We start from the raw sequence: 9283 nt of genomic DNA, 5'->3' as shown, positions 1-9283 counted from the left end.
TGCTGTTTGTAATGCCATCATCTGTGCCAAACGCGCAAATCGATCATTAAAACATACATGCAAGTGAGGAAAAAACACTGCAAATACAAATCGTTTCATACTCACCACTGTAAGGAAGAATTTTATATTCATATCGACAGTAGACATTTCACTCACACAGTATTTTTACATTAGACAGAGAAAGATTCAGAGAAAGATTCACGTGGTTTCTTTGTATTGCTGATATTTTTCGTGTCACGTATTGCAAGTAGGTACAATGAATCCCTTTGATATAGCTGAGTTCACAGTAGAACTGTCGAGATCATGAAAATGATCAAGTTGGCCACTGCTACTGTTCCACATCTAAAGCATCAAATCTCTAAAGTCAGACCTATGCTGCTCACAGTCTCTAGAGGGCATATTTGCACGGCATCTGGAGCTGTGAGTTATTAATGAGTGTTATAGTACTGAGTTCTTGTAACATTCACACTTTGTCCATTCATCTTGACAGTAGCAGGAAGTGTCAAGGCCCGTATGCAGTATGATAAAGTTTGATTTTGATCAATTCCAGCACAGCTTGTATAATTCACAGTGACGGGGAATTCTTTTGACATTGCGCAACGGTGTCTTTCCATGATTGAGGAACGGATTTCTGCAGTTTATCCTTCAAATGCATCCTTTGATTTTTTTATGATTTACCCAGAAGCATCTTTAGACTTTTGTAAGAAAATACGATGATTGCGAACTACCTGTTGATAGCGCCTTATTCGTGAGAATAAGTGCTTGAGTTGTCTCCCTTAATGCATGTAAAATGGCAAAACATTCATAGTGAAGGCATTTTATCACCTTGTCTATGAAAATATATGAGCAAACAGAACAATTAAGTGAGCTGTCCTGTTGTCTTGTAAAGGTCATGGGAACACTACTGGCTAACTGCAAAGCTTACAGGAAAGGGCATTTTCATCATAATAATGCAGTTGGGTCTAGCAAGGCTGGCGGCGCACATTTGACGGAAGAGTCTGTCCCTGATAAAATTGCGAATATCAGCTCTTTTATCACACAAGGAAGCCATGCTCTTCATCTCCCAGACTTGGGGCACGACCAGACAGATGCGCCGCTCAGTCTCCTAAAGGCCAGGTCAGAGAATTCGACCGCTGTCGCGCCACACCGTGAACACGCTCGGAAGGAGACGGAAAGGGAAAAAGTGTGTACCCCGTGTGAATGATAAGTTGCATCATGAGCATGTAGGGAAACGTTGAGTGCATCAGACAAGGTTAAAGACGTCAAATCTGTCATTTATTTCCCTGGAGGGAAAGAAGAACTTTGAATAGTCTTTTTCGTGGTGTGGGGGAGTCATCCACACGTAGACACATTCGTGCCAAGCAAGATTTCATTTTAATATCAATGTTTACACAGAGCTTGTGTTTGCTTCCAAGTCGCTTTGGGCAAAGATATTGGGAAGGGAGCCTGAGAATACTTTACTTATCCTCCCACCTCTCTACATTGTACATTTCTCTTCATTGTGAAGGCAATTCATCACATATGTGTCGGCGAGAGAGTATAATGTGCTTCAGCTCCCACAAGCAACAGCAGGAGGTGTTATCTAGACGGGATGTTCATTAGGATTCAGAGGCACGTTCCATTATCAGCTAGAGGAAACAAACCATTGCGGTTCCTTCCCTCTGCAGCCACACCATTGTGATCCTCTATCTCTAATACCTTGCATGGGACCAGTTTACAACAGTCATTATAAACTGCGATCATACATCACTCATGCGCATCTTCACCCCTCTTTGTTTCCCCTCTGTAATTCATACTTGTCCAAGGAGGATGGTCAGACAGGAAAATCCTCCACAGAGGTTAGAGAGGACGGCCCTGAGGAGTCTTTGCTGACCTGCGGATGCAAGAGTGATCGAGGCTGTCGACAGAATAAATGGGTTCTCCGGCTGCCCGGGCCCCACCCAGTCATTGTTCGTAGACCAGGCTGCTGTCTGTACCTGCTATCCTCGACTGCTTCTAGCTGTCAAGTCAGTCGGCATGCTCAACAGTCTCCATCACAGAAGCCCTACCAGTAAAGAAGTGTATGCCTGACAGTTTCTCAACAGCATTCTCCTCAACAAATATAGATAAGGCAGCCTTTAGGACCGGTGAACACTTCCACAACTTGGATGGGAAACAGTTATTAACAATCTTTGCTCTACCCTGCCCCTGAGTAAAAAAAAAAAAAAAGATGGTATAGCCACATCATCTTACATAATCTGTTGTCCTCCATTAACAAGGAAACAGGTGCATACATGGGAAAAACACCCAACAAAACAGAATCGATGTTCAAAAACAGAGTGTTAAAGGGATCTTCCCTGTCAACGATGGGAATCAAGAGCCGTTCATCTGTGTGACAAGTCATCAGCATCTGTGTTCTGCTTGCCAGATCTTTAGATAATCCAGAATTTTTGAGTGGACAAGGCAGACATCTATAGCCTTTGGCGTTGACTGTCTATCTCACGTTACAAATGGTGGCGAGTGAGCTTTATCAACAAACATTCCTGTCATTGAGGCTCTGCGTGGGTTGGAAAAATAAATAATGCTATGTTCAGACAGACTGCATGGACAGCGCAATAGCGACACAAGTGAATTACAGTCACTGTACTTTTTGCAATACAGTGGTACCTCGGTACTCAACCGCCTCTATACTCGACCAAATCGGTGCTCGACCAAAAAATTCAAGTAGAAAATGCATCGGACCTCGAACAGATTTTCGGTTCTCGACTAGCCGAGCCGACCCGAACGCGCTCCTCGGCCCTTCTCGGCCAGCGGGTAAGCGCCAGTTCAATTCAGACCGCCAGCGGAGTAAGACGTACGCAGTTTGTTCGAGTATTTCTTCCCGGATTTAAACTTTTTTTGTGTTGCTCTAGCCCTTAATAATGGCTCCAAAGAAAGACAGTGATAAGGGAAAGGCAAAGAGGAAAACAGTGAGGACCACTATTGAATTGAAGAAGGAAATTATAGCAAAATATGAAAATGGTGTACGAGTGTCCAACCTCGCGTCGCAGTTACCTAGCGTAAACATGGAAGGGGATTCCCCTTCCAAGGAGTAACCCCCCCTCCCGATCTCTCCACATCCATTCCTTTATGCCATCAACCACTCTCCAAAACGTAAGTAAATTATACAAAATGGTTTATAATGCTTTATTTATCTTTATCATGTACTGCTTGTGCACATTTACTTGTGCACACATACTTTCCATTATTTCTTATGGGAAAATTGGTTTCGGTGTTCGAACAAATCGGTGCTCGACCACCACCTCAGAACGGATTATGGTCGAGTACCGAGGTACCACTGTAGTTTGTAGTCCTTGCAGTCTGTAGTTTGGGCAATAGGGCAACATCATGGACGTGTTTGGAGTGAAAGGACACAAAACGCAAAACAGCAAATCAGCTTCGGGAATGTCAGGAACCAGAAATACTGTATAACGTGGCCTTCCAGAGTGCCCATTTCAAAATAAGATGTAAGTAAACAAGTAAACTACAATTTGAAGGGTTTTAAGAATCCTGAACACAGAAATACCATCATGATGCCTGTGTGTGTGAACAAGGATGGACACAGACGTTGGTTTGGTCTGCTTGCTTCTTTTAAATAAAAGAAAAAAACTGCCCTAAAAACATTAACACAAGATGCTGTAATCAACTCATGCTAACACCCAACTGACTCCGTCCGCTTCTGCCCTTCCGCAAGTCCCATTAACATAATTATAATAAGAATAATAAAATCAAATCTTTAAGTTACTTGGGTAAAAAAAGTACGCCCTATACATAGGCAAATACGGTATACTGTATACGCACACACACACACAATTGTTTGCGGCTGCCAGTGTCAAAATGACTCGTCTAGTGTTAAAGATTACTGACTCCTGTCTTAAACCATTTCATAATTAATTTAGAACAAAATACCACTTCACGGTTTTTCATATTTATTGACAGAAACAAATCAAGAAGGATATACGGTACGTTTGTTTTCTTTGCTATTCAGCGTTGAATATGAAGCCCACCTTCACCTCCCAGAGCTAATATGGAGAGAGTCACCGAGGGAAGAGCGTAAGCACCAAAGTGAAAGAGCATGGCAAAGCAGAGGATATTCAGACCATTCCTTCCATCGATCATTATAGGGAACGTGAGGTCACTCACTAACTAAAGGGACAAACTAACAGCTGTAGTAAACAACCAGCAGGCTAACAGGGAGTGTAGCCTCTTGTGTTCCACGGAGACATGGCTTCCTCTGTAGACATGACATGAATTTATCTCTCACTTTGTTGTGCCCCTGCATTTTCTGGATCCAATCTGTGCCTGCCTAGTACCTTCTCATCGGAAGAAGTGTCTGTCTTTTAAGAGTGCGGCTTGACCCCACTGTTTACCACCATATTATACTGTAATGGTACGCTAATTATAGAAATTGTGACATTGCACCGACATTCTAGTGAGGATTATTTTTTTGTTGATATACGTTAAACAAAGTTTATGGTAAAGAAATGTTGATGGTAACTTTATGAATTATGATTGTTGATTGATCATGTCAGCTTGAGTGGATTGCATGCTTCCAAGTCAAGTTGACCCTACCACAACGCAAACAAGCAATCCACTTCCATGTACCGTATAGCTCAGTAATTCACTTGGCCAGATCTGCGATTTCTAAGCTCTACCAACTCAATTGTGATTTGTGATTGAGAAAAGCTTTCAAAAACATACATCAGGTCCACCTTTTATACTCATTTGTTGATCAATTTGTGAGAAATCACCAAAGCAGCACATTACAGTTGCTATGTAGTATGGCAGTCAATGTATTTGTAGAATTTCACAAAACGGTCAGAAATGTTAAATTTAAGGTTTAATGGTTTAAGGTTTTATGGGGTGATGAGTTGCTAAAGACTGAAAAGTTTTATTGTAGTGACAAAAGTTTAGTTGACCATCTGAGTTGACTAATGGTCTGAAACCTTTTATTTTTAAGCCTCACGAGGGGAAAAAAGTCCACAAGCTAGCAAAAATTTGCTTAAAAAGTGTTTGGGAGCTTCTTTAAAAAGATGCTGATGAGACAGAAGAAGAATCAATAACTTCCAAGATTAATGCAGCTATATTTAAGAGGAAATACATTTCAGTCCTACATTAAAAGTACAGCTTTTTTGCTCATTGACTTGCACACATCAAACTGCCTAATGGCTCAGAATAAAGCCTTGCTTAGGTACAATCAGTCCAAATACCTGACATTAAAAGAGAAGCCTTTGAAGTCTTAGGGAAAAAAAAAAAGATTAGACAGAAAAATGATAACTTCAAGATTGGCACCAGTTCACTGAAAAGAAACACATTTGGTCCTTCTGTGGCAGCTCCATAGCTGCTGCATTAAACATTTCTTCTGATTTATTTGTGTGCATACATTTAGATGCACACGTTTACAGCCAGCGAACAGGTCATTTTTTAATGGTGGTTTGCTCTGGATGATGATTAACTCAAAGAAAGAAAAGGATAAGGAAGCAAGTAATGTGTTGAATACTGACAATATCATGTTTGTTTTTATTCATTAGTTAAATCAAAAGTAACTATGGAAAATGTGAAAATCTATACTGTTCTCCCTTGAGTGATGGCGAGGTTGCCTTATTCATGAACGTTTGCATGTTAGAGGCCAGGTGTGTGCGTGTAGGGGAGATGAATCAGACAGTGCATTTACTGTGAGACAAGCAATTCAATCTCTTGAATGAAACAAGAACATGCAATCTGAGCAAGGACGGAAGTGTGGGTCTCTGCAAATGTGTGTCATTTTTCACAGGCTAATGCGCATGCACACAAATACTCAAGAAACGCAGACACTCACACACACGCTTACGAATCCTGGGGCAACGTTGAGAAAAATCTCAGAGTTCTGCCAGTTCTTACATGCTATTAACGAAATGGATCATAGCTGCATGTCACAGTGGCCTGGTGGGAAAGCGTTCAATCAATGCAAAGTCACAGTGTTCAAATGTATTTTAAAAATAACAATCAAAGCAGCACCATTACTAGTAAGCCTGTCACGTAGCTCATTGAATCCCACAATCCATGAACCAATTAATATGTGTCAATACAAAACAATGATGCAGAAGTCCTAGGGTTCCTTGTGTGTGTGTGTGTGTGTTCGTCTGTGCCTGTGTGAATTGAATTTGGAAGATCAGGTGTAATTGGGTGTGGATAAATAGAGAAGGCTGTGGTCCGCCAGGTTAAACGAGATCAGACATCTTCCCCTCTCCATTTCCTCGCTGGACAAGAGGCAGATTGTTGTCTTCCCTCTTCGTCATTGCTTCGTAGATGGCGGCGGACTCAGCGACAAAGGATGAACTATGAGTCATTCGATGTGGCTCTCCCCTCACACCAACAATTCATTTATTCTGCAGTCATGGTGAAACTCAAAGACTATGGGGATTATTGCTGACTTAATCAGTGAAAGAGGGTCCTCCCTTAACAGACGGCAACTTATGATGTTTCAAGGTGACGGACGACATTGGCATGTCATCTTGCAGCACAAGACAAAGCCATGCTCAGTTTCAGCCATATTTCCTAAAAAGTGTTTTTCATGCAAATGTTTACATTAGTTAAAAGTTTACTACTACATTAGTCATACTACATGAGTCATATGAGGGATTTTTGGAAACAACTCCATGACTTTGACTGGCGGTGTGCTTGTGAGTGAGAGCGCTGTGCGGAGATGTACATGTGAGAGAGGGGGTGGAGTGTTAGTGGCTGCATGAGGGAGAGACACAAGCTGAGCCTGGTTTTTGAGGAAAATTTGCACAGTTGGGGATATGCAAGGTGTAGTGATCGGGGCTCTGGGGAGTTGGTGGGTATTCACCACTTTCTAATGCACTGTGTGTTGTAAAAAATCCTACTTGGCGAAATTAACCATGAAAAAACAAGGAAACACTATATTTTACAGAGGGTCCAAATTTGAGTTATGTTGTCATCAATGTTGTGACCCAAAGAATCATTTGATTCCTATTTGACCGCAATCCTTTCAATCAGTCCAATCACTCCCAGGTGCAGTCAATTACCCGCCTAGCAAAAAAGGCCACCACTTCTTGCCGGTACCTGACAGATCATCTCGCTACCCATGTCAAGCCTTCTGACTTTTGTGTTCTGCCAGTCCAGATCCCAACACTGCCCACCCCTGACTACCTGCTTTCCGGCAGTCCTGCTCTACTTGCACGGGTTCTGACCCTGCCTGGTCTGAATACCTATTGGCCTGTCATACTGTCTGCCCTGTCTCTGTTCTGCCTCTGCCTCTCAACATCTGCTAACCTGGTAAGAAGACTTGCCTTGTCTTCCTGGCCATGCTTCTGTCTGCCCGATTGGACTATCTGCCTTGGCCGTCTCAAGCCTGTTAGCCTGTCTCAAGCATCCCATTTTTCCGTGTCCCAGCCACCCGCTATCACATGTTTGCCTCCTGTCGTCGTTAAATAAACCAGTTCATTCAACACTCCTGTCTGCCTTTGTGTGCGCATGTGACATTTAACTTCTCTTAATTTCACTTTCCACCCATTGCTACGACTGTCAATCATTCAATGTATGTATGTTGTATGTATGTATGTGTGGATGTTAGAAACAAGCTCAGAAATAAAAGTAGCAGAATATTTGTATTGCTTCAAAATATTGAAAATTCATGATTTATTTGCCAAAGGCAGTTAAGAACTGTTACAGGTGAATGTTACAAAACTCCAGTTTTTAAAGAACCAAGATCATGATGTCTTTACACTTTCCAGTTTGCGGGACTGACATTTCTAACCAGAATATAAAACGCGTCGTTGGCGAGCTGTGCTTCTCACTGTGTGGCTGCCAAGTCCCCTTCATGATGTCCAAACATCCATCCAGCCATTATCTTGACCGCTTATCCTCACGAGGCACACGGACTGAATGAAGGAGCCAAAAACAGACGTTATACTGACAATACCACGCAAAGCAGCGTCTGTAGATCACTCACTGGCACACGTTCTTCCAATCAGATCAGCCCCAGTGAGAACCCAGTATTCGTAACAACAGTTCCGCCACGGGTGACTGTCAATGAATGTCCGGCTGTATGCTCCTAAACACACATTGTCACCATTTCGGCAATTTCTAAAGTAAAACATTGTAACCAATAAATTAGAGCTCAACTGACTGTCTTTCGGGCTGATTATTGGGGCCGATATTTGGAAGTTTGACGCATATCGGTATCTGCCTTTTTTTAATCCGACCGGCCAATCTGAAGAAATCAATGTAAAACTGGGATATTTCGGCTCGGATGCAGCCGCGCATCTCTCCTGGCTACATTACTCACCCCGTCCTCTGATTGGTTAACCAGCGCAGGCAGAGCCTCTGAAGAAGCAGCTATCCTCACACACACTGGCGAGTAAGAGGAAAAGTTTCCTTGTCTGAGAAGCTCCAAACAGAAAACACGTGTCAAAGGTAATTGCAGAAAGCTCTTCCGAAATTCTAATAAACATCCCAGTACTCTGCATCTTACAACTACTACTAATGTTAGAGTGAGCAGTGGCATAATGTCCAACCTGTGGTCCCACCTCAGGATTCATCACCCTGATTTTTATCAAATTTCAAAGACAAGTCATTGTAGTTATATTTAACTGTTACTACGTTTTCTGTGGAAATTTTTCAGAGACCTATTGATTTAATTCAACTTTATAAAAGATGTTTCTGAGTCTAGGAAATTCAGACACTTCTGGAGCTATTATTTTCTATTTGTGTGGTTCAATAAACATGCTTTGGGCATTTCATTGAAGTTCAGTTTTTGCATTATTCAATTTTTTTAAGCCAATTTCTACACTTTTACTGCAAATGAATACCGGCTCCAAATATCAGTTATCGGACTCTAACTACTAATGATTGGTATCGGCCTTACAGTAAATGAAATGTTATGGTTTACATGGCCGACTAAAAATATCTCTTACGGAACTCCGGGCAGTGTAGGGAAGGTGTGAATTTCTTATGTCGTCAAGTTTTTCTCATGTCATGTTTATCTGCTCTGGAAGATAAATACAAGATAAAGATAAACATCTCAGTTTGAGAAGACAGAATAAACTCGGAATGCTTAGAAATGCATATATCAATGGAGGACAATAAGACTTTGGGGGTGTTTAGAGTGAGAAATCAACATTGTAACATGGTTACATATTATCTATTACGATGCGATGTTGATTCATTTCAAGGCAAAATTAACCAACAACCAAATTCAAAACATTTGTTAGAAACTCTTGATTGAAGAACCAAAGAAACAGTTATAATGTCCACATGTAGT

The sequence above is a fragment of the Hippichthys cyanospilos genome, chromosome 6 (assembly GCF_059441005.1).
Source record: "Hippichthys cyanospilos isolate Australia breed blue-spotted pipefish chromosome 6, RoL_Hcya_1.0, whole genome shotgun sequence".
Lineage (NCBI taxonomy): Eukaryota > Metazoa > Chordata > Actinopteri > Syngnathiformes > Syngnathidae > Hippichthys > Hippichthys cyanospilos.
Note: the sequence above shows the minus strand (reverse complement) of the source record.